General features: G+C 36.3%; 1 non-coding gene across 1 annotated transcript; it reads right to left on the reverse strand.

Moving 5' to 3' along the window:
* Nucleotides 1–20,817: 20,817 nt before the first annotated feature.
* Nucleotides 20,818–20,922, reverse strand: LOC115831962. The gene has a single exon (XR_004027447.1). It is a non-coding gene; the product is annotated as a small nucleolar RNA U13 (small nucleolar RNA).
* Between the last annotated feature and the right edge of the window lie 2,636 nt (nucleotides 20,923–23,558).

The raw sequence follows: 23,558 nt of genomic DNA on the forward strand, positions 1-23,558 counted from the left end.
AGAAAGGTAAGGAATGAAATCAAGTGTGGGCATATACTGGGTGGGTAATACAATAATATTTTGATAAAGATGTCCTGGCATGAAAATTCCAGAGGAGTTAACTGAAACACTAGTGGGAAACGGATGAAAAGGGAAGAAATATTTCGGCTTTCAAATTACTAAGTGTCAAAGAAAAAGTACTTTTCTGGACCAAAACAAACAGACAAACAACAAAATAAAATGAAACAACAATGACAACACACAGCTAATGTTTTAAAATACAAGTCACAAATATAAAATAGCAGAAGTAAATCCAAAATTGTGTCAGAATAACAATGTCAATTCAAATATAAAGAAAATAAAGTTAGGCCAGGTGCAGTGGCTCATGCCTGTAATCCCAGCACTTTGGGAGGCCGAGGTGGGTGGATCCACCTGAGGTCGAGTTCGAGACCAGCCTGGCCAACACGACAAAACCGCATCTCTACTAAAAATATACAAATTAGGCGGGCATGGTGGCGGGTGCCTATAATTCCAGTTACTCGAGAGGCTGAGGCAGAATTGCTTGAATTCAGGAGGCAGAGGTTGCAATGAGCTGAGATTGCGCCACTGCACTCCAGCCAAGACTCTGTCTCTAAATAAATAAAGTTGCCTAAATTAAGAAACAACAGGAAGACAGCAGACTAGATTTGTTAAAAACAAAACAAAGAAAAAAAGTGAAACCCATGTCTACGCAGAATGTAAGAGACCTACTTTTAAAAGTAACTTAGAAAGATGAAGGAAAAGGTGAGAATGTATATTCAAGTCAAATGAAGTCAAAATTTCAGGGTTAGGAAAGATTATTTCATATAAATAAATGCAAAGCAAACAACGTTACATGCAAAAGGGAATGTTTAAGGAAATTGCCCACAGTAGAGAGATAACAGTCCTGATCTTTTAGTATAAACAACAGGACAACATAACATTTTTCTGTATGGATATTGGAAAATCATCATACTAATGCAGTTTCTGGATTATGGTATCTCAAAAAATTATCAAAGGAGTTAACTTGTAGAATTACCTTATTGGCAGGCTTTATATTAGAGTGGCTTTTTCCGGATCAGCCAACTTTAAGATTTATTATCTTAAAAATTAAAAATATTTTACTTTGTAACCTGGAAAATAAGGGACCAAATTTCAAATTAAATGCAGTCATGTCTGCTGCTATTTTGATCATTTTCATAACCAATCATTTTATATTTTTTTTTTTTGGTGGGGGGTGGCTCAGACTAGTTTTCACTGGGTTTCTATCACTTGCAATAAAAGGAATCCTAAGAAACGCATATAGCAGCTGGATATGGATAGCTTGTTAATCAACTGGGTATGCACTTGCCTGGTAAAATACCCTAAGACATTGCGATATCTACAACAGTTCTTAACAAAAGCTCCATATCTGAAATATAATCTAGTAAGTAAATTCAGGCAGTAATATATCAATTCTGGTAAAGGTATATTTTCAATATAGTATTTGTGTACAAGTTATTTGTTTTTGTCAGAGTAGTTGAGGCTAATCATAGTGATTACCCAGTTAGTACTCCAGGAACTGGCTTGTGAATCATTTTATTTCCAAATAAGTCCCTTGTTTGAATAGAAGACAAGACAAACAATTCAAGGAAAGCAAAGTGCTTTTCAGAAAGAACTTAAAATGGTTCTTGGGATTTATATTATTAGAATAGCCAGTTAACAGAAATGTATAAAAATATTATTAAAATATTCACCAAAGAAGCAGAAGCATATGAAGGAGAGATAGTATAATTGCAATTGGATTTGGTGATTTCAAAATCAACTAGGAATTTTTTAAATTTTGGTGGGCAGTGGATGAAGATGTTCGAAGATATTTAACGAAGCGAGGTGTTTTTCATCCAGCCACTATACACAAATAGTATAGTCTATATACTCTTTGTGTAGAAACTCACCTTTAATGGTAGGATAAGACATCATACAATGTGTTTGAAACACTTCTGCTGAGTCTACGGTAGGAATCTACAGTCAGTTCTCGTCTCACAGCTTATAAAACTTGACTTTGCTTATCATAATAGCTTATTACCCATAAATCCCGATGATGCACAGGCCATCATCATTGACTGAAGAACATTTTTAGTTAAGTGCCTTCATTCAGAACACAGTTACTACCTGTTCCAGCCTTGCACAGGTGATGATTATTAAGTTCTTCTATCTGCAGACATAACTCAGTGCATTCCCTCAGCTGACCTTAGGCACACATTGCAACCCGTTAGCTGTCAGTGTAGGGTTTGCATTTAGTTTTGCTGCCCTGAAACTGTTATCAAGTCACTCCTGATCATCAGTGTATTTAGTAAGCCAAATCCTTTTCTTACTAGCCCTATAATTTACCTACTTTCTATGGCTAGGCATCTGCAGGACTCTTCAGAATCCTTTGGCTGAGGCCCGGCCTATCTCCCTAGACCTTTTTCTCTGTCAGGGGAGACCAGGTCTTTATGGCTCCAACTAATTTTGGGTTACTATTTCAATTCAAATGAACTGACTCCCTTACTCTGGCAGCAAGATAGTCATTCCAACCTGAGTATGCATGACTTTGTCAGAGTCTATTGTCATGTGCCAACCCATTAGCTTATACCCTTTACACATTTATACCCATCAAAATCAGAGCTGAAAGGGCCAGGTTGTTTGTGAACTGGGAAGCTGGATACTTACAGCCCATTAGTTTGAAACCTAGCCTCAGCCTTTTCTTCCTACTGTTCTCCATTGAACTGTTGTTGAAATCTAGACATGCTTTGAGGCCAATTATATATCTGATTCCACTGCTTTTGATGCCAAGTCTATGGCCTATATCTGTGATATTCTGACTACGAAATTAGCAGAAGGCAAATGGGGAAATACTTCAGAAATTTGATGTTCTTTTGACACATTAATACTTTATTTAGAAAAATCAAAGCAAAATTAGAATTTGCAATGTTATTTTTTAAAGATTGAATCAAATCAAAGAAGCTGGCTGCTAGCTTCCCTAAGATATAATTCATGTAATCTGTAATATACATTTATTAAAAAATAGATTAAGCATTCTGGAAATATGCAATCTTTATCATGTTTTGGCTTCATAAATGGCAAGTGATATTAATTCAGTTTACCACCTCTTGAAGAAAAATCCTTCCCTGGGTTTGGAAGTTAAACAGTGCTTGCGTTTGACCTTAGAAAAGTTTTCAAGGCTTCCAAAGCCTATGTTCCAATTTGTAGTGAATATGGACCATTGTATCTTACTGCTGCTTGTTCTCTCAACTTTTTTGATTTGGCTTTGGTACAATTAACCAAAAAGCCTCTGATTTCTTATTACTTACCAATAATTTATTATGGGGGGATAACCGATCATCAGGTACAAGCTGATTAAGGAATTGGGTGCTATTAGAGGACTCAAAAATTCTGTAGTTTAACATTTACATTTACTAATCACAAGCCGCTTTTGACATTGGAAAAATTAACCTCTACTTTTTATTATGATTCCAAATACTGCAGCACTAAAGTTCTTTGCTCAATATTTATTAAATTCTTATCCACAAGGCTAGAAGAGTTATTTAAAGCTCTGGGACTCATTTCTTATACATTTTAGTATCATTTCCACCTGAAAATTTTGATATTGAAAGAATTCCTTGATTTACTGCTTCATGATGAGCAAGTTATACTATTAAAAGAATGGAGATCAATATTATCTAAGATCCTAAATTGGCTGTTGTGCCCATTAGAAATTCATTCTGCTGTAAGTAACCACCCAACTTATAGTGTCTTAAAAGAATTGGGTCTTATATTTGTTATGTAACAAGAAGCCAGGAAGTAGATGACTACTGTCTTTAATTTAGTGCCTTGATGGTGGAAGGGCAAGAATCTTTTGACTTTTTCTTTATATTTGCTACTTTTTGGTCCCAAAAAATGTCTTTCAGTCCAAACACCACATATGTATTCAAGATAGAAAGAAGGTAGAAGGGGAACATGTTAGATCCTTCTTTTTTTTTTTTTTTTCTTTCAGGAAAGGAAACATTTCCCAGTCACATCTCCGTAAGTCTCGTTTGCCAGAGATAGGTCACGTGCCCAACACCAATTTCAAGGAAAACTGATAAACTGTTGACCAGATGGCTGTGATTGGCTTAGTCCAATCATGATCTATCACCTTGAGCAGGTAGTAAGAAAAAAGAGGAGGAGGATATTGCAGAGGGTGGGCTAATGACTAACACAATTGAGAAACTATCTGAGGAATTTCATCTGCTGATGACTGAACCAAAAATTATACCTTTATAAGATAATCATTGAACAGTCATCAGTAGAAGGGGTGATCACCATTATCTAATCTTAGCTTTACTACGTGTCATATATTTAAAAAATCTTAATTTTTCAAATTTTTTTTTCAAATATATGACATGAAGTAAGGCTAAATGTATATCAGCTTGAAACAGTTTGATAGAAAAATAAATGGTACAGCTAAAAAATAAAGCATTATTTCTCAAATGAATCCATTTCCCTGGGAGAAGAGACCAAAACTATCTTGGTTGATAATGCATATTTACTTTGCAAGATAATTTCAGGGACTACATCTCAAAATGTCTCAAGTACTCTTAGTTGAGATATTCTGTTTCAAACATCTGCTGCTACATTTGCAATTCTGTTACACTTGCAACACAGACTTTGCTATTCACTATAAATTCTGATGGTGTGCCTTCCTCTCATTTCAGTTTAATGAATTTGTGAAAAGAAAGTATTTTTGCCTCCACAGATAGACACAGTCTTTCCTTCCTTACCTTTTGTACACCTTATCAGAATAATAGCTAATATTTATCTAACACTTATATGCTTGAAATGATATTAACTAATTTCTTGTTCACAACAAATCCATGTGGTAGACCCTTTTGATGCCTACTTTATCATTGATGTAACTGAGGCACAGAGACGTTAGGTAACTTTCCTGGTTTATAGATTTATGCAGGTGGTAAAAGATGGAGCTGGAATTCAAACCTGGTACTCTGGCTCTAAAGCCCAAGTTTTTTTATCCACCAGCTAAGAGATTCTTTTAATCATATATTATTTTGTTTTATTCTGTTTCCTAGTCTGTAAACTCCTTGAAGGTTATATACATTGTTTATGTAATGTTAGGGCCACTATTTTTAATGATTCCAATAGTCAACTTGCACCTAACTTTTAAAAGTGATTGATTTATACTTGGCAGGTTTATTTTATTTATTTATTCTAAAACCTTTTTGTTTGATATTATTTCAGACTTTGAAAAGGTTAGAAAAGCAGTACAAAGAATTCCCATATGCTCTTCACTCAAATTTCCGAATGTTAACATTTTACTGCAATTGCTTTATCATTCTATCATCTATTTATCTATCTAATCTATCTGTCTGTCTCTCTGTCTGTCTATCCATCCATCCATCCAATCATCCATCCCATTGGCTAGAACTTAGCCACATGGTTAAACCAGGGAGATTAGAAAATCCAGCTCTTTTCTGGATGACTATGTGCTCTGCTAAATTTCGGGTGTTCTTTTACTAAAGGAAAGGAAGAAGGGGAGAATGACTATTTGGAATTGTCTGCCACAGTAATATCCCTTATACAATAGGTTTGTCTTTTGGATTAGGCAGGTGATATGTTCCAGGCACTGTGGAATTACATACACTGCACTTTTTACTTATTATGTGTCTAGTACATGTTAGCTTTTATTATTTTCTTAATAAAGTACTGGTTTATTGCAGGCTTTCTTTTTCTGCTTTGTCTTATTAGTGACCTCCACCTGTCATTTTGGAGCATGATATTGATGTTTGAGGGCCACGGAAATGAAAGTTTCTATATCAGGATATCCACTACTACCTTCACATGGACCATAATTGAAAATACTTAAGAGTTTTGCATGTCTCTGAAGTTCAACAAGAGGCAGTTTTTAAAGCCTGTCAGAACAATGTGATCTTAAGTAAATGTTACAAATTCCTTGTCCATTTTTATTCATGTATTAGATCATACTTCGCAGAGGAGGAGAGACCTTTATTTAACTTGTACATTTTCATTCATAATGCAAATTGGCTTGAAGTAGCCCTTTTCCTCCAAACCTAGGACTTCTGGTTTTTGCACTAGAGTTGGAGTACTGACCCTCAAATATGAAAGAGTGGCATGAGAAATTTTAAAAATTCGATGAACTGATAGATGCTACAATTTTGAACTTTTAAGGTTTATTATTATGGTAGTCAGCTCCACGTGGGGAGATAAAAAATAAAGAAGGTCAAGATATATGACTACTTGAAAGAAAGGACTCATGGTGTATAAATATGAAAAATTCATTCATGAGTCTTCTGCGATACCTGTTGACATACAGTCTCCAAATTGCAACTAAACAGATTCTGTCAGCTCATTTCTAATAAAATATTTCCAATTGTCATGTGTCCACTGGTGTTCTTACAGATATAAGTTATGAAACTGTGAAGCAAGTTATTCATACACATATACACACAAAAACATATATATAATTTCTAATTTTAAATATTAGAAACAGTGACTAAAATGTAAGTGTGTTTCATCTAATTAAGGACATGAATTCCTAGGGAATGTGAAACACTTTGGAGGGCTTTTGATGTGCTGAGAGTCTTTTACTGATAATTGCCTAAGGACATGGTTGCTTTATGAACATAGAAGAGATGAGGTGCTCTAGTTAAAAAAGAAATGGTGACTTATATCATTAAACGCATATTTCTATTAAATGGCTGGGTTTTTTCCCCCTTGTAAATTTGGAAGAAGGTACAACGGTTATAGGAAGGTGCCTTTTCTAAAGAACTGGGGAGAAAGCAGTGATGGAGAATAAAATATATAGACTTCGACCTTAAGTTGACCAAGACTTGAGCTACTGTGTGTGTGTGTGTGTGTGTGTGTGTGTGTGTGTGTGTGTGTAGCTCAGTTATTTACTAACTGTAAGGCCTTGGGCAGTTTTTCTTACCTTCTCAGGGCCTCAGTTTTCTACTCTTTCTATAAAAGGTTGATGCGAGACCATTCCTTGATAGCTTGTTTTGAAGCTATCAAAGAAATATATATGTATATATATTCATATATGTTATGTATATATTATGTATAAATATATATGTTATATACTATGTTTTGAGGGGGAAACACACACATATCTGTTTTTGCTGTCTATTTTTATGTAAGAAACCATTCCAAAACTTAGTGGCTTAAAGAAACAGCAAAATTTACTTTGCTCATGAATTTGCAATTTGGGAAAGACTCAGTGAAGACAGCTTTCCTCTACTCCCCTCAGCATCAAAGGGTGGGCTAGAATCATCTGCATGCTCACTCATTCATGTGTCTGGAGGTGGATGCTGTCTGTCAGCTGGGTTCTCAGCTATGGCTGTGGTTGGAACACCTATTTGGCCTCTCCATGTGGCTTGAGTCGGATGTGTACTTGACTATAAACTCTGTGTATAGAATTTGTTCTCAACACAATGCCTTTATTTCAACGAGGGAAATTGCAAGAAAACTATCCATGTTCTTGTGTGTGCACACATACTCTCTCACACACAGACACACACACTTGGGGGGTGGGGGGATGGGAAGGCATAGGCTGTATTGTCTTGCACGGTATAGCTTGGAAAGACACATTCTATTTGTTAGAAGAGGGTCACTAAGACCCACCCATTTTCTTTATATATATATTTTGTTATACTTTTAAGTTCTAGGGCACATGTGCACAACGTGCAGGTTTGTTACATATGTACACATGCGCCATGTTGGTGTGCTGCACCCATTAACTCATCATTTACATTAGGTATATCTCCTAACGCTATCCCTCCCTCCTCCCCCCACCCCACAACAGGCCCCGGTGTGTGATGTTCCCCTTCCTGTGTCCAAGTGTTCTCATTGTTCAATTCCCATCTATGAGTGAGAACATGCAGTGTTTGGTTTTTTGCCCTTGCGATAGTTTGCTGAGAATGATGGTTTCCAGCTTCATCCATGTCCCTGCAAAGGACATGAACTCATCATTTTTTATGGCTGCATAGTATTCCATGGTGTATAAATGTCCAACAATGATAGACTGGATTAAGACCCACCCATTTTCAAGGAGACAGGGAAGAGACTTTGTTTACCCTTTGATTGGAGGAGTGTCAGAAACTTGTGGACATGTTTTAAAACAGCCACAATGGCACATTGCAAATGCTCATAGCTCCTTTCTTTCCCTTCAAATCTTCTTGCCAATCTGTTTTTGCTTAGGATAACTCATTCAACCTATTACATAGTTTGAACCGTGAAGTACTGGTTATTTATGGGTGACTGAGATAGACAAATTCTATATTCATTGAGTTTGTAGTCAGGTACACATATGAATAAAACTATGTGCATTTATTCGGGTATTTCTAAACATTTCCTAAGCACCTACTATGGGAAAAGCCCTCTGGTGTGCACTTTGAAAGATGTTGCCGTGAGGCTCATGTCCTCAACTTTCCTCCAATCTAGCAGGGGGAATGAAACATGTATAGTAATAATTGAAGTCATGTAGATTGCGATAGATATTGTAAATGAAGATTAGCTAGGGGAGATCAGAGATGAAGAAATTATTAGGAACTGGGTGGTTCAGGGAAGACTTCATGGAAGAGGTAGCATGAGAGCTGTTATTAGAAAGATTTGAATGTGCACCATATGCGAAAAAGCTCTTCCAAACTTAGTCAACAGAGTTCTTTAACATTTGTAAATTGTTTTACAGTTCACGAAAAGCTTGTGTGTAATTTATCTTACTTGATTTTCCAAGTAATCATGTAATGTTGCATGCTATCATGTTATTATCAGCAGCATTTTAGATATTATATATATTATATATATGGAATTATGTATATAAAATATATATATGTAAAATCAATGGATGATGAAATTGAGACTCATGGGACTAAAATTACCTTCTCAAGGATGCACAGTTAGTAAATGAAACATGATGGGAAATAGGAATTTACTTGATGTTTTGGTTTGGGCTAAATCACAAACAGCCTTGAATGCCAAGACAAAGGCTCTCAGGTATTATTTAGTAACCAAAGCATGTTTATTGGGCAGCAGAGAGACATAAACAAGACTGTGTGTTGGGAAGCATATTCTGCAACTAGTGTCAAAAGTAGATTAGAATGAGAATTCTTAGAGGCATGAAGTGATGTTATAATAGCAATTTATGTCAGTGGTAATGAGCCGCTGATGTGGTGGGGTTTTCATGAGGCTAGAAAAAAGAGGTGCATTTAAAAATATCATGGGGGAGGAATTGATCACATTTCAGCAAGCAAAGATAAACGTCAAAGCTGAAGACAAGATTTTAAGTCTAAATGATGATGACATTGACACTGATATTTGAGAAGGTTATAGCACACACAGCCTAAAAGAAGAGAAGGAGGTTTGTGTTGTGTGTGTGCATGTGTAAACGTATAACCAGGGTGATGTAGTAGGTTTATTTTTATATATTGGATTCTAAATTTTCAGAAAGATGAGCACATAAATGAGGAAATCTCCATATGTTAGGGGTTGGAGGATGAAACCGTGAGTGAGAAGTGCATCTCAATATATGGGCAGAGAGAAAAATATTTCCATTGTAGATCTAAAAATGTATAAGAAATTATCTGTGATGCTGGAGAGAACAGCCTCAGATTTATATGTTATGGAAAATTTGAGAGTGTTGTGTGTAAATTCGTTAAGTTGACTGGCCTATCTCTTTGTTTAGAGGTACCATTGCATTATGAGAAAAGCATAGAGTCAAGATTTGAAGTCAAGATTTGAATTTAAATTCTAGCTCTTTTCTGTTTGAACTAAATTAATTTAGACAAGTTGCCTAAACTCTGAGCTTCAGTTTTCTCATCTACAATATGAGTTTACTGATGCCTACTGTGTCAGAATAAGAGAAAGAAATAAGAATATATGCAGAGTACAAACTAAAGTGTTAGCAACAGTAAATGCTCTATAAGTTTTAATTCTAATGATTACGTTGATAAGGCAAATATAAACTGAATAAGTTTTTTATAATTATCTTGTCTCAGAGGCTAAGAATTAGAAGATCGAAGCTCTAGAGAGTGCTATGGAATTGAGCTTACTCCTTAAAGGACCCTAACACTTGGAAATCCAGGAAACCTACAAACTGCTGCTTTATTTGGTGATTGAGTACTGGCAAGCACCGAGAAACTCGGCAAGAATGAAAATAGTTACTGTATTTTGTCATTGCCATTATTGTAGTAGTGTTGCTTCACAATTATTTTCATTTTATCTTTTTAATTATATACTTATATGTAGGTTCGTGTGTGTGTGTGTGTGTGTGTGTGTGTGTGTGTGTGTATTCAGGAAATCAGGTAGGATATAGCAAAAGCACCAGATCTGAAAACCAAAATGCTGACATTCATATACTGGCTCTTCTACTTACTAGCTGCATTACTTTATCTCTGAACTTTCTCATTTGTTAAATGAAACTAAAACCCATCCCTACTGTATTTATGAACCTTGATTTAAGGTATCTGAAAGCCCTTTATAAACTGTAAACTATGTAAACTATAGATGAAATAGTGTGATTTATTCAATCATAAAATAATTTGCATTTATGTCATGTCCGGCAGGATTTTACCTAGAGTGCCAATAACACATAGCCTGGAATTCTGCTTAGAGAATTCAAAGGCTGTCTGTATTTAGTTAAAAAAAAAAAAAAAAAAGTAGCATGATTGCTTAGCAATGCTTAATGTGGTGTGGGAGGAAGAAATATCACATATTTTCTAGTCTTAATTTGTAAGTTGGTATTCTTGCTTTTTGCTTCTTTTGATTCCTATCAACTAAAATATAAGGACCCAGAGTGTTTTATACACTTTTCTTAGCAGAGTGTGGAGATACATGACTCACGTATTGAAGCTCCATCCTGCTGGTAGGACTCATCTGAGTCAGGCAAGGGGATGGTCATAGGAACAGCTCTTTGAGGAAAAAGCCTAAGACGTTTTACCAGACTGAGATAACTAGATTCTTGGCCATGAACTGCTCCTCATCTGTGCCTTATGTATCCATGGTGTTGGAGAATATGCTAGAACAAAGCCTCATCTCTTCTCATCCATTTACTGTATCAGTTATGGACTTTGATCTGCAAAACATCATTGAAAAAAATCACATTGTTGATGAGTCCATTTTGACCAAAATTTAATTTCAGTTTGATCCCTAAGATCATTAGGACCACTATGAACTTAACCACATCTAAAGCCTCCACTCCATATCCCACCCTACTCCTCCCCTCTCCTCCCCTCCCTTTTTTGTCCCATGCCTCACATCCCCTCTTTCCCCTACCCTACCCCACCCCTCCTCTCTTCTTCTTACCTCACCTCACCCTACCCCTCCCCTCCCCTCCCCTTCACCTCCCCTCTCCTCTTCATCTTCACATCTGTAACATTGGTGAACTCTATCCATGCATTGCTCTAAATTCTCCACTGGATGGCTTCTGATCCAGTTCCTTACATTATATGCCCCTTGGCATTCCCCTTATATCCTTTTTATTTTCAACCTCTTTAAATGTCAAATAAGCCATGGCATGAAAACCAGTGAATGATGATATAGGTCATCTTGATAGCCTTTTAAAAAATGTATGTAAATCCCACCGAAACCCTGTATCTTTTTTTTTTTTTTTTTATACTTTAAGTTTTAGGGTACATGTGCACAATGTGCAGGTTTGTTACATATGTATCCATGTGCCATGTTGGTGTGCTGCACCCATTAACTCATCATTTAGCATTAGGTATATCTCCTAATGCTATCCCTCCCCCTTCCCCCCACCCCCTAACAGTCCCCAGAGTGTGATGTTCCCCTTCCTGTGTCCATGAGTTCTCATTGTTCAATTCCCACCTATGAGTGAGAACATGCGGTGTTTGGTTTTCTGTCCTTGCGATATTTTACTGAGAATGATGTTTTCCAGTTTCATCCATGTCCCTACAAAGGACATGAACTCATCATTTTTTATGGCTGCATAGTATTCCATGGTGTATATGTGCCACATTTTCTTAATCCAGTCTATTGTTGTTGGACATTTGGGTTAGTTCCAAGTCTTTGCTATTGTGAATAGTGCCGCAATAAACATACATGTGCATGTGTCTTTATAGCAGCATGATTTATAGTCCTTTGGGTATATACCCAGTCATGGGATGGCTGGGTCAAATGGTATTTCTAGTTCTAGATCCATGAGGAATCGCCACACTGACTTCCACAATGGTTGAACTAGTTTACAGTCCCACCAACAGTGTAAAAGTGTTCCTATTTCTCCACATCCTCTCCAGCACCTGTTGTTTCCTGACTTTTTAATGATGGCCATTCTAACTGGTGTGAGATGGTATCTCATTGTGGTTTTGATTTGCATTTCTCTGATGGCCAGTGATGATGAGCATTTTTTCATGTGTCTTTTGGCTGCATAAATGTCTTCTTTTGAGAAGTGTCTGTTCATGTCCTTCGCCCACTTTTTGATGGGGTTGTTTGTTTTTTTCTTGTAAATTTGTTTGAGTTCATTGTAGATTCTGGATATTAGCCCTTTGTCAGATGAGTAGGTTGCAAAAATTTTCTCCCATTCTGTAGGTTGCCTTGCTCGCTCTGATGGTAGCTTCTTTTGCTGTGCAGAAGCTGTTTAGTTTAATTAGATTCCATTTGTCAATTTTGGCTTTTGTTGCCATTGCTTTTGGTGTTTTAGACATGAAGTCCTTGCCCATGCCTATGCCCTGAATGGTATTGCCTAGGTTTTCTTCTAAGGTTTTTATGGTTTTAGGTCTAACATGTAAGTCTTTAATCCATCTTGAATTAATTTTTGTATAAGGTGTAAGGAAGGGATCCAGTTTCAGCTTTCTACATATGGTTAGCCAGTTTTCCTGGCACCATTTATTAAATAGGGAATCCTTTCCCCATTGCTTGTTTTTGTCAGGTTTGTCAAAGATCAGATAGTTGTAGATATGCGGCATTATTTTTGAAGGCTCTGTTCTGTTCCATTGATCTATGTCTCTGTTGTGGTACCAGTGCCATGCTGTTTTGGTTACTGTAGCGTTGTAGTATAGTTTGAAGTCAGGTAGCGTGATGCCTCCAGCTTTGTTCTTTTGGCTTAGGATTGACTTGGCGATGTGGGCTCTTTTTTGGTTCCATATGAACTTTAAAGTAGTTTTTTCCAATTCTGTGAAGAAAGTCACTGAAAGCTTGATGGGGATGGCATTGAATCTATAAATTACCTTGGGCAGTATGGCCATTTTCACGATATTGATGCTTCCAACCCATGAGCATGGAATGTTCTTCCATTTGTTTGTATTCTTTTATTTCATGTAGTTCTCCTTGAAGAAGTCCTTCACATCCCTTGTAAGTTGGATTCCTAGGTATTTTATTCTCTTTGAAGCAATTGTGAATGGGAGTTCACTCATGATTTGGCTCTCTGTTTGTCTGTGATTGGTGTACAAGAATGCTTGTGGTTTTTGTACATTGATTTTGTATCCTGAGACTTTGCTGAAGTTGCTAATCAGCTTAAGGAGATTTTGGACTGAGACAATGGGTTTTTCTAGACATACAATCATGTCATCTCCAAACAGGGACAATTTGACTTCCTCTTTTCCTAATTAAATACCGTTTATTTCCTTCTCCTGCCTGATTGCCCTGGCCAGAACTTCCAGCACTATGTTGAATAGGAGTGGTGAGAGAGGGCATCCCTGTCTTGTGCCAATTTTCAAAGGGAATGCTTCCAGTTTTTTCCCATTCAGTATGATATTGGCTGTGGGTTTGTCATAGATAGCTCTTATTATTTTGAGATACGTCCCATCAATACCTAATTTATTGAGAGTTTTTTTTTTTTTTTTTTTTTTTTTGAGACAGTGTCTTGCTCTGTCACCCAGGCTGGAGTGCAGTGGCGCAATCTCGGCTAACTGCAAGCTCCGCCTCCCGGGTTCACGCCATTCTCCTGCCTCAGCCTCTCTGAGTAGCTAGGACTACAGGCGCCCGCCACCACATCCGGCTAATTTTTTGTATTTTTAGTAGAGACGGGGTTTCACCGTGGTCTCAATCTCCTGACCTCGTGATCTGCCCGCCTCGGCCTCCCAAAGTGCTGGGATTACAAGCGTGAGCCACCGCGCCCGGCCACTATTGAGAATTTTTAGCATGAAGGGTTGTTGAATTTTGTCAAAGGCCTTTTCTGCGTCTATTGAGATAATCATGTGGTTTTTGTCTTTGGTTCTGTTTATATGCTGGATTACAAAACCCTGTATCTTTTAAGGCACATCTGTTAATTCAAAGATTATAATGATATTAATAGTGTCTCTTTTGGTTGTTTAAAGGAGCTTCTCATATTATTCAATATTTTGCCATGAATCAAACTTTTAAATATGCTTAAGTATAATATAATTTAATTTTAGTAAGGTTGGACTTAGGTTAAGACTGGTTTAATATGTATAGTTAAATTATTGCAAGAAGAGATAGAACAACTTCCTTTTTTCATTCATTGTCTTAATTTGAACCTGAACTCAATTAACTGAAACACATTGAACATCTGACCTTTCAGACATGGAGTGGTAGTAAATTTTTCTCAGATGAATACATATTCAATGACTTAAAAATTTTTAAAAAAGTGTAATAGATCAAGTTGATGAACTAAATGCACGTGTCTTCCTCTATACCAATTTCATTGAAATCACTAAAAGATACGTATAGGCCTATAAAACAATTTGTATATCAACCTATTCTTCTAAATTATGATGGAAATCAAGGAAAGATATGATCATTTGGTATAATCAGAGATTTTGATGAATTGCCTAGAAGACAGAAAGTAGATGGGATCAGATTAATAGAAAATGCATCTCAAATCAGGCAGGAGAAAATTCCTACACAAGTAAAACTATTTCCAGTGGTGCTCCAAGGTCAGAGATAATAAACTAAAACACAGATTGCGTTGTCAGCAGGGCTGCATTTAGCCCTACACAGGTACAGCCGTGCTAGTACTTTCCTAATTAAAATGTATTACATGAGTTGATAAATAGCCACTACCATGAACCCCAGGGAAAAAGGACCCTGGAACCTCCCTATAACTTAGCATCCAAGGGATTAACACTCAGCACACAAGTGGTCTTCAGGACCTCTCTGTCCTGAGTATTAAGTGACCAGTTGCCTGTGTTAAATATCACACCCGGTGTGGCAGAATGTCCAGGGACATTAAAAGAAGGCATTTGGGGTGGCCGTCCTCCTCTTTTCTCTGGCCCACATCTTCAGGAAGTGTCCTGAAGAACTTCTTTCTTCAGAGAGTGAATGGCCTGCCTGTGGATATCTACTAACTTGGATACTGAGCCTGAGAAAGAAGTAGGGTAGAGCTTGAAGTAGCTCTGGAGTCTTCTCAGAAGATATTGAAGAAGACAGACGAAAATGAAGTTTCTCAGGAGGATAGAACAATACTTAGCACTTTCTGAGTATTTATTGTGTCCCAGACTCTGTTCTGGAAGATTTTATGTGTAAACTTTTTCATTCCTTTCAACAACTCTATGAGGAAGGTTCCTATTAGTACCCTCATTGCACAAATAAGGAAACTAAGGCTCAGGGAGGTATAGATTCTTAGCAGAGGCCACAGAGCTAATCAGTGGCAAAGCTGAGCCTCCAGTCCCACTCAATCTGCTGCACAATCCTTCCTCTCAAGTTCATTGATGGGCTCCCTCCTAGATGAAGACATCCATACGTCAACAATGAGGAGGCCTAACTCCCTTGCTTCCTGATGACCACTAATATCTTTTCAACAGATTCCCTATTGGTGAAAGTAGACAGACTTGGTATATGTTGCCTTTTACTTTTAATTGCATTTGTTATATAATATAAAATAAGTGAACTAAAATAATAACTCAATAATCTAGGGTAAGTAATGAACCTGGACAAAACAAGCAAACAGAAGAAAGAAATTAGGCAATAATTAATAAAATAAAACTTTTTAATAATAAAATTATCAAGAATTAATAAGCAGGAATTAATGCAATAAAAGCACTCAAGAGTAGATCTGATCAATAAAAGCAAAAGATGGTTCTCTCAATAGACCACCAACAACAAAAAGGTCTGACTAAAAATAAGTAACTACCTAGTATCAGAAACAAGTGAGAAAACATAATTATTGCTATGGAGAAGATTTTGAAGATGTAAAAAAAAGTACTTTGGATGGCTATATAAGAAACCATTTTACTGACCATGTATATTATTTATTTTATGGAATATATAAATGGTCAAAACTGACTAAAGAAGAGATAAAAAGCTGAATATATAAATAAACAGAAAAAATGGAAAAGGCAGTTAGTGACTTACTTTTAAAACAGTTTTAGGTACAAATTATTGTAGCTGATTTTGACAAACTTATCAGAGAAAAAGAATACTTAAATAATATTGTCTCAGTATTGAAATAGAAAGCATCTCAACTCATTCATAAATCTAGCATATCTGTTAGTAAATTAGTCAAGAATAATAAAAAAAGATTAATTTTATTTATGAGTAAACAAAAAGCTACATAAAATATAACCCAATCAAATTCAGCAACATCTTAAAAGAATCATACATCATGCTGAAGTTTTATTGAGCACGTATATGACTAATAAAATACTCAGTAAATACTGGCTAGAAATGCAAGCATCATTCAACACTAGATAATCCATGATGAAACTTATTAAAGATTTTAATGTCATTCTCACAGTTAATACTTATTTGATAAAATTTAATACTCTTTTCTGACAAAAACTCTTAATGAAATAGAAATAAAAGAAAATATTCATTATTAATAAAAGGTATATCCGTCAGGACTCTGTTGAGGAAACAAAAGCTATTCTAAGTATTTTAAACAAGAATTTAAACCAATACAGGAAGTTGGTTACTTTCAAAACTGAAGTACACTTTGCTGTATCTAATCTCAATAAAAGTTTCAGAAACACATTAGTTGGCAGGACAAGAGAAGTGAAGGCCTCGGAAAGTCTACCATTAGATTTTAGGTCTTCCAGAGTTTTCAGGAAATTAGGAAGTTGCCACTAACACCCTGGTTAGGAACTGCAGGAAACCACAGCTTCTGGTAACAGCTGGCCGCTGTACTGAGTTGGTTGACTCAGGAGGAGATGACAGGGATTGCCACAAAACCTCGCTTCTGCGAAAGTTCGAAAATCTGCCCACTACTGCTGGAGGCGAAATGATGATTTCTTTTTCCCTCCTGCCTTCCAGATCTCAAACAAGTACATCTTAATGGTGGAATCTAAAACAGAAACTTCAGGGCAAAGGATTTAAGAAAATGTTACCCTCAGGCTTCCAGCCCCTGTCGTGCAGGGACAGCATCAAAGGAAACTGGAATTCTGATAGTTTAATATAAACTGAAAACCTGTCACAATGAGGATTTGCAAACTTCTAGATAAATCTTAATCAATGATTTTTTTTAAATTTATGTTTTAAAATAAATTTTATTGTGTGTATTTGAAGTTTACCACATGATGTTATGGGATGCAACTAGGTACCTATAAATTGTACAATGATTTCTATAGTGAAACAGATCAACCTTTCTTTCATCTTAGTTACTTCTTTTTGTAACAAGAATAGCTAAAATATACTTATTTAACAAAAGTCCCTAATTCAATACAATTTTACTAACTTTAGTTCTCATATTGTACATTAAATCTCTGAGTTTTTTCATCCCTCACATCTGCTATTTTGTATTCCTTGACCTACATCTCTCCATTTCCTCCCCCTCCTCACTCATGGTAACCACTGTTTCATTTTCTGTCTTTGTGTATTTGACTCTTTAAAATAATGTTCCACATACAGGTAAAATTATGCAACATTTTTCTTTCTGTGTCTGGCTTATTATATTTAGCACAATATCCTCCAATTTCATTAATGTTGTGGCAGATGGCAGCATTTCTTTCTAAGGAGATATATATATATATATATATATATATATATATATATGTAGTTGACTTGACTCTTCAACAATGTGAGGGTTAGGGGTATGAACCCTGCACAATAGAAAATTTGCATATAACTTTTGACTCCCCTACGACTTAACTAATAATAGCCTATTGTTGACCAGAGCCTTACTGGTGATAACATTTGATGAACACATATTTTGTATTTATACCATATTCTTATAACAAAGTAAGCTGGAGAAAATAATGTTATTAAAAATCATTAAAAAGAGAAAATTATTTACTCTTCACTTCCTTATGTGGAAGTGGATCACAGGAAGGTCTTCATTCTCATCATCTTCATGTTGAGTAGGCTGAGGAGGAGGAAGAGGAGGGGTTGGTCTTGCGGTTTCAGGGATAGCAGAGGCAGAAGAGGTGGAGGAAGTGTAAAAGGAGGCAGGAGACAAAGGCACATTCTGTGTAGCATTATGGAAATAACATCATAATTTCTATCTGACTTTTTTGCTTTTTCATTTCTTAAAATTGTTTCTATATGGTATCAATTCTTCTTCTACTATTTGCTTTAGTTTCAGTGCCTTTATCATAGAAGGGTCTCTGTTGTGAAAGAATGCAAAAGCAATCTTGAATAATTGGAGCCTTTTTGCCAGATTGTCTAATGTCAATTTGTTTTATGGCACTGCTTCCCTATCTCCTCATTGTCTGGCACTGCTTTGGAAGCATTTATCTCCATCACATCTTCTACTGTTAATGCCTCTGGTGTGGTGTCTGTTAGCTCTTGAATTTCACCAGCATTCATATCTTGAAACCTTTCACCCCAATTTTATTGCCATATCTCCAATCTCTTTTATGTCCTTTATTGGCTCTGTTGTAAACCTTGTGAAGTCACGTACAACATCTGGACACAGATTTCTCTGGCAGGAATTTATTGTTTCAGGCTTGATGGCTTTCACTGCTTTTTCTATAACAATGATGGCATATTTGATGGTGTCATCCTTCCAGACTTTCATCATGTTCTCTATAGAGAGTATCTTCCATAGCATTGACAATCCTTTGGTTAGAGTACCATATATAATGAGACTTACAGGCGCTTATGACCCCCTGATCTAGAGGCTGAATTAAAGACTTGTTGAAGGCAAGTAGACCACTTAAGTGCCTTTGGTGTTGAACTCATGGGGTTGTGACTGGCCTGAGGCATTATCCAATGTCAAAAAATCTTTAAAAGGCAGTTCATTACTGGCAAGGTGCGTCCTGACTTCAGGGACAAGGCCTCAATGAAACTAATTCAGAAAAAGGGTTGTCCTTGTCCAGGCCTTTGTGTTGTACAACCAAAAGATTGTCAGCTGGCGTTAATTTTTTTCCTTCAAGGCTTAGGAGTTAGCAGCTTTATAGATAAGGGCAGTCTTGATCATTAAACCCAACCATATTTGCACGAAATGGTAGAGTTAGCCTATCCCTTCCTGCCTTAAGTCCCAGTGCTTACGTCTCTTTTTTACTAATACATGTCCTTTCTGGCATTTTTTCTTTCTAGAACAGGGCACTTTCATCTACCTTAGAAACCTGTTAGGCAGATATTCTTTTTCTTCAATGATTTTTTTTAAACGACATCTTGGAACTCATCTGATGACTCTTGGTCAGCAGAAACTACTTCTCCTGTTATGTTGACATTTTAATAAGCCAAAGCTCTTTATGAAATTATCAAACCATTCTTTGCTGGCATTAAATTATCCAGGTTTAGATCCTTCCCTTTCCTTTTGCTTTAAGTTATCATATAATGACTTCACTTTTTAAAAAATCATTTTAGAGTCTATAAGAATGCCTTTCTTATATCAATCCTATACCCACATAAAAGCTGTGTTTTCAATGAGATAAAAATATATTGCACAAAAAATGCAAAGTTTTCATGTTTGCTTGCACAGTGGCACAAAAACCTCATAAATTTTATTTTTCTTTTCTTTTTTTCACAATGGTTCTTATGCTGAATTCATTTATCTTGAAATGCTGGACTACTGCAGCTGTAGACCTCAATCTATAGTATCTATCAAGTAATTCAACTTTTTGTTGTAATGCCATGGCTGTTCTCTCCTTCTTGGGAGCACGTCCAGCATCACTAGTGGTACTTTGTAGGGGTCACATGGTGTTATTCAAAGTTTACTACATTGCACTAAACATGATGAGAAATACACAAGAACCCAAGGTATCACTTTTTACTGTGATATGAAATTTCCTGGAGACAGAATCCTCATCAGAAATGACTTGTGTCACATGGCTTTAAGTGGATACTCAAAATACTTGGGATCACCACAGTAGTAACAGAAGGTGGCTACAAAGTTATTACAGTAGTAAAATATGCACTTAATTTTATGCAGTTATGATTTAATACTGCACTTTTACATTTGATTACATTTCTCTTGACAGCAAATGGCTTCATATGTGGTCTGTGCTTGTGTGCATAAGTTTGGATAAATGTTGGTTTTTTATAATAGATTTGTGTATGTTTTATCATTGCAATTGATAAAATAGTATCTCCATATATTTTATGCATTCATAACATATCTACCTTTTTCTTAATTTTTTAATATTTCTAGGCTATGTAGTTTGTCTGAAAGTTTTTTTCAAATATTTGCAAATCTCCACACAATTTTCAACATATTTGTTGAAAAAATTCTTATATTAGAGGATCTGTGCAGTTCAAACTGTGTTGTTCAAGGGCCAACTTTATGAATATGTATATATATCACATTTTCTTTATCCATTTGTACACCAATGGGCATTAAGTTGTTTTCATTTTTCATATCTTGGCTATTGTGAATAATGCTGCAATGAACATGGAAGTGCATATATCTTTATGAGGTGGTGACTTCTTCTCCTTTGTGTGTATACCAGAAAAGGAATTGCTGGATTGTAGAGTAGTTCTTTTTTTTTTCTTTCAGGTAAGATGAGTAATGTGCCAAGATCATAACAAGGTTCAGAGAGTTGCACATCTCACACATTCGTGTGAAAACCCAATCATCGTGCTCATGAACTACAAAAAGATGAGTAGTTCTATTTTTAATTTATTTAGAAACCTCCATACTGTCTTTCATAATGGCTGTACCAATCTAGAGTCCCACCAGCCGAGTAGTAGGATTATCTTTTCTCCATACCCTTGTCAACATTTGTTATCACTTGTCTTTTTGATACTAGCCATTCCTCCAGGTGTGACGTGATTCCTAGTGATTTTAATTTTTACTTCCCTGATGATTAGTAATGTTGGACACCTTTTCATATACTAGTTGTCTATTTTTATGTCTTCTTTCAGGAAATATGTATTTAGGTCCTTTATCCAGTTTTTAATCAGGTTATTTATTTTTCTGCTATTGAGTTGAAAGAGTTCTTTATAAATTTTGGATACTAACCCCCTATCAGAAACGTGGTTTGCAATGAGGAGGTTTTTTTTCCTAGTCCATAGGCTGCCTATTCATTTGTTGATTGTTTCCTTTGTTGTACAGACGCTTTTTAGCTTGATATAGTCCCATTTACTTATTTTTATTTTTGTAACCTGAGCTTTGAGTGTGATATTTGAAACATCATTGCCAAGGCCAATTCAAGGAGATTTTCTCCTGTGCTTCTAGGAATTTATGACTTCAGGTCTCACACATAGGTTTTTAAAAAATCTATTTTGAGTAGACTTTTGTATATGGTGTAAGATAAGGGCCTAATTTCATTCTTTTGCATGTGAAAATCCAGTTTTCCCAGCACCATTTATTGAAGAGACTGTTCTTTCTCCATTGTGTCTCAATGATGAAAATTAAAAATATACCTACTGAAGTTAGCAATAAAAGGAAGATGTCCACTGATATTGCTACTTTCAAAATAAATTCCTAGGAAATAAAACTAGATAAGAAAAAGGATTAGAAGTGTTATACTTCTAATATAACACTTATTAGGTGTTATAATACCTAATTAATTATATTGTATATAATATTTGAAATAAATGCAATATTATCTGTTATATATGTAATATAATTAATTTAATTATTTAATTAGCAAAGGGAACAATAAAGTAGTCACACTTTATGGGAAATGGAAGAAGTCAGATGAAAAATCCAAGAATTAGTAATCAAAGTATTTTAAGAATTTCTTCTAATTGATAAGAAAATAAATCAAAACCTAAACAAGAAAATATAACATATGAATTAGTAATTTATAGGAGAAATAAAAAGAATGAATGAAAATCTTGGTTATAACAGAGTTAAAATTTTAAACAAAAATGATGTGAATCTTTGCTCTTAAAAGTGACAAATATTAAATACATTGATCTTTGCCCAGGATTTATTATATGTAAGAAAACACATATTCTTACACATTGTGATAGTTTTATCAGTAAAACCTGGTATTTTCTGAGAGTAATTTGACTCTGTCTATAAAAATGTATGTATATACTCAGCAATTCTAGCTCTAACCTAATGGAAATTCATTCATGCAAAAATATGCACATAAGAAAATGATAATTGAAGAAGTGTTCTTAAGCATAAAACTGGGTAATTTATGAAGAAAAGAGGTTTAATTGACTCACAGTTCCTCAGGCTGTACAGGAAACATGGCTAGGAGGCCTCAGGAAACTTATAATCATGGCAGAAGGTGAAGGGGAAGTAAGCATGTCTTATCATGGCAGAGCAGGAGGGGGAGAGGTGCCACACACTTTTAAATGATCAGATCTCATGAGAATTCACTTACTATCACAAGAATAACAAGGGGGAAACCTGTCCCCATGATCCAGTCACCTCCCATCAGGTCCCTCCTCCAAGTTGACATGAAATTTGGGCAGAGAAACAAACATAAACTATATCATTCCACCCCTGGCCCCTCCCAAATCTCATGTCCTTCTCACATTGCAAAATACAATGATCCCTTCTCAACAACCTCCCAGTCTTAACTCATTTCAGCATTAACTCAAAAGTCCACAGTCCAAAATCTTGTCTGAGACAAGGTAAGTCTCTTTTGCCTCTAAGCCTATAAAATCAAAAACAAGTTAGTTACTTCCAAGATAAAACGAGGATACAGGCATTGGGTAAATGCTTCAATTCCAAGTTGGAGAAATTGGCCAAAACAAAGGGGCTACAGGCCCCATGCAAGTCGAGAACCCAGCAGGGCAGTCATTAAATCTTAAAGCTCCAAAATAATTTCCTTTGACTCCATGTCTTACACCCAGGGCATGCTGATGCAAGAGGTGGGCTCCCACAACCTTGGGCAGCTCTGCCCCTGTGGCTCTGCAGGGTACAGCACCCACAGCTGCTTTCACAGGCTGGCATTGAGTGCCTGTGGCTTTTCCAGGTGCATGGCGCAAGCTGCTTTTAGATCTACCATTCTGGAGTCTGGAGGATGGTGGCCCTTTTTTCACAGCTCCATTAGGCAGTGCCTCTGTGGGGATTCTCTCTGGGGGCTCCAACCCTACATTTCCCTTCCACACTGCCCTAGTGGAGGTTCTCCATGAGGGCTCCACCCCAATGCAGACTTTTGTGTGGACATCCAGGTATTTCCGTATGTCCTCTGAGATCTAGGTGGAGGTTTCCAAACCTTGGTTCTTGCCTCTGCACACCTGCAGGCCTGACACCACATGGAAGCTGCCAAGGTTTGGGGCTTGTCCCCTCTGAAGGTATGGCCTAAGCTGTACCTTGGGCCCTTTTAGCC

The sequence above is a fragment of the Nomascus leucogenys genome, chromosome 20, assembly GCF_006542625.1.
Source record: "Nomascus leucogenys isolate Asia chromosome 20, Asia_NLE_v1, whole genome shotgun sequence".
Lineage (NCBI taxonomy): Eukaryota > Metazoa > Chordata > Mammalia > Primates > Hylobatidae > Nomascus > Nomascus leucogenys.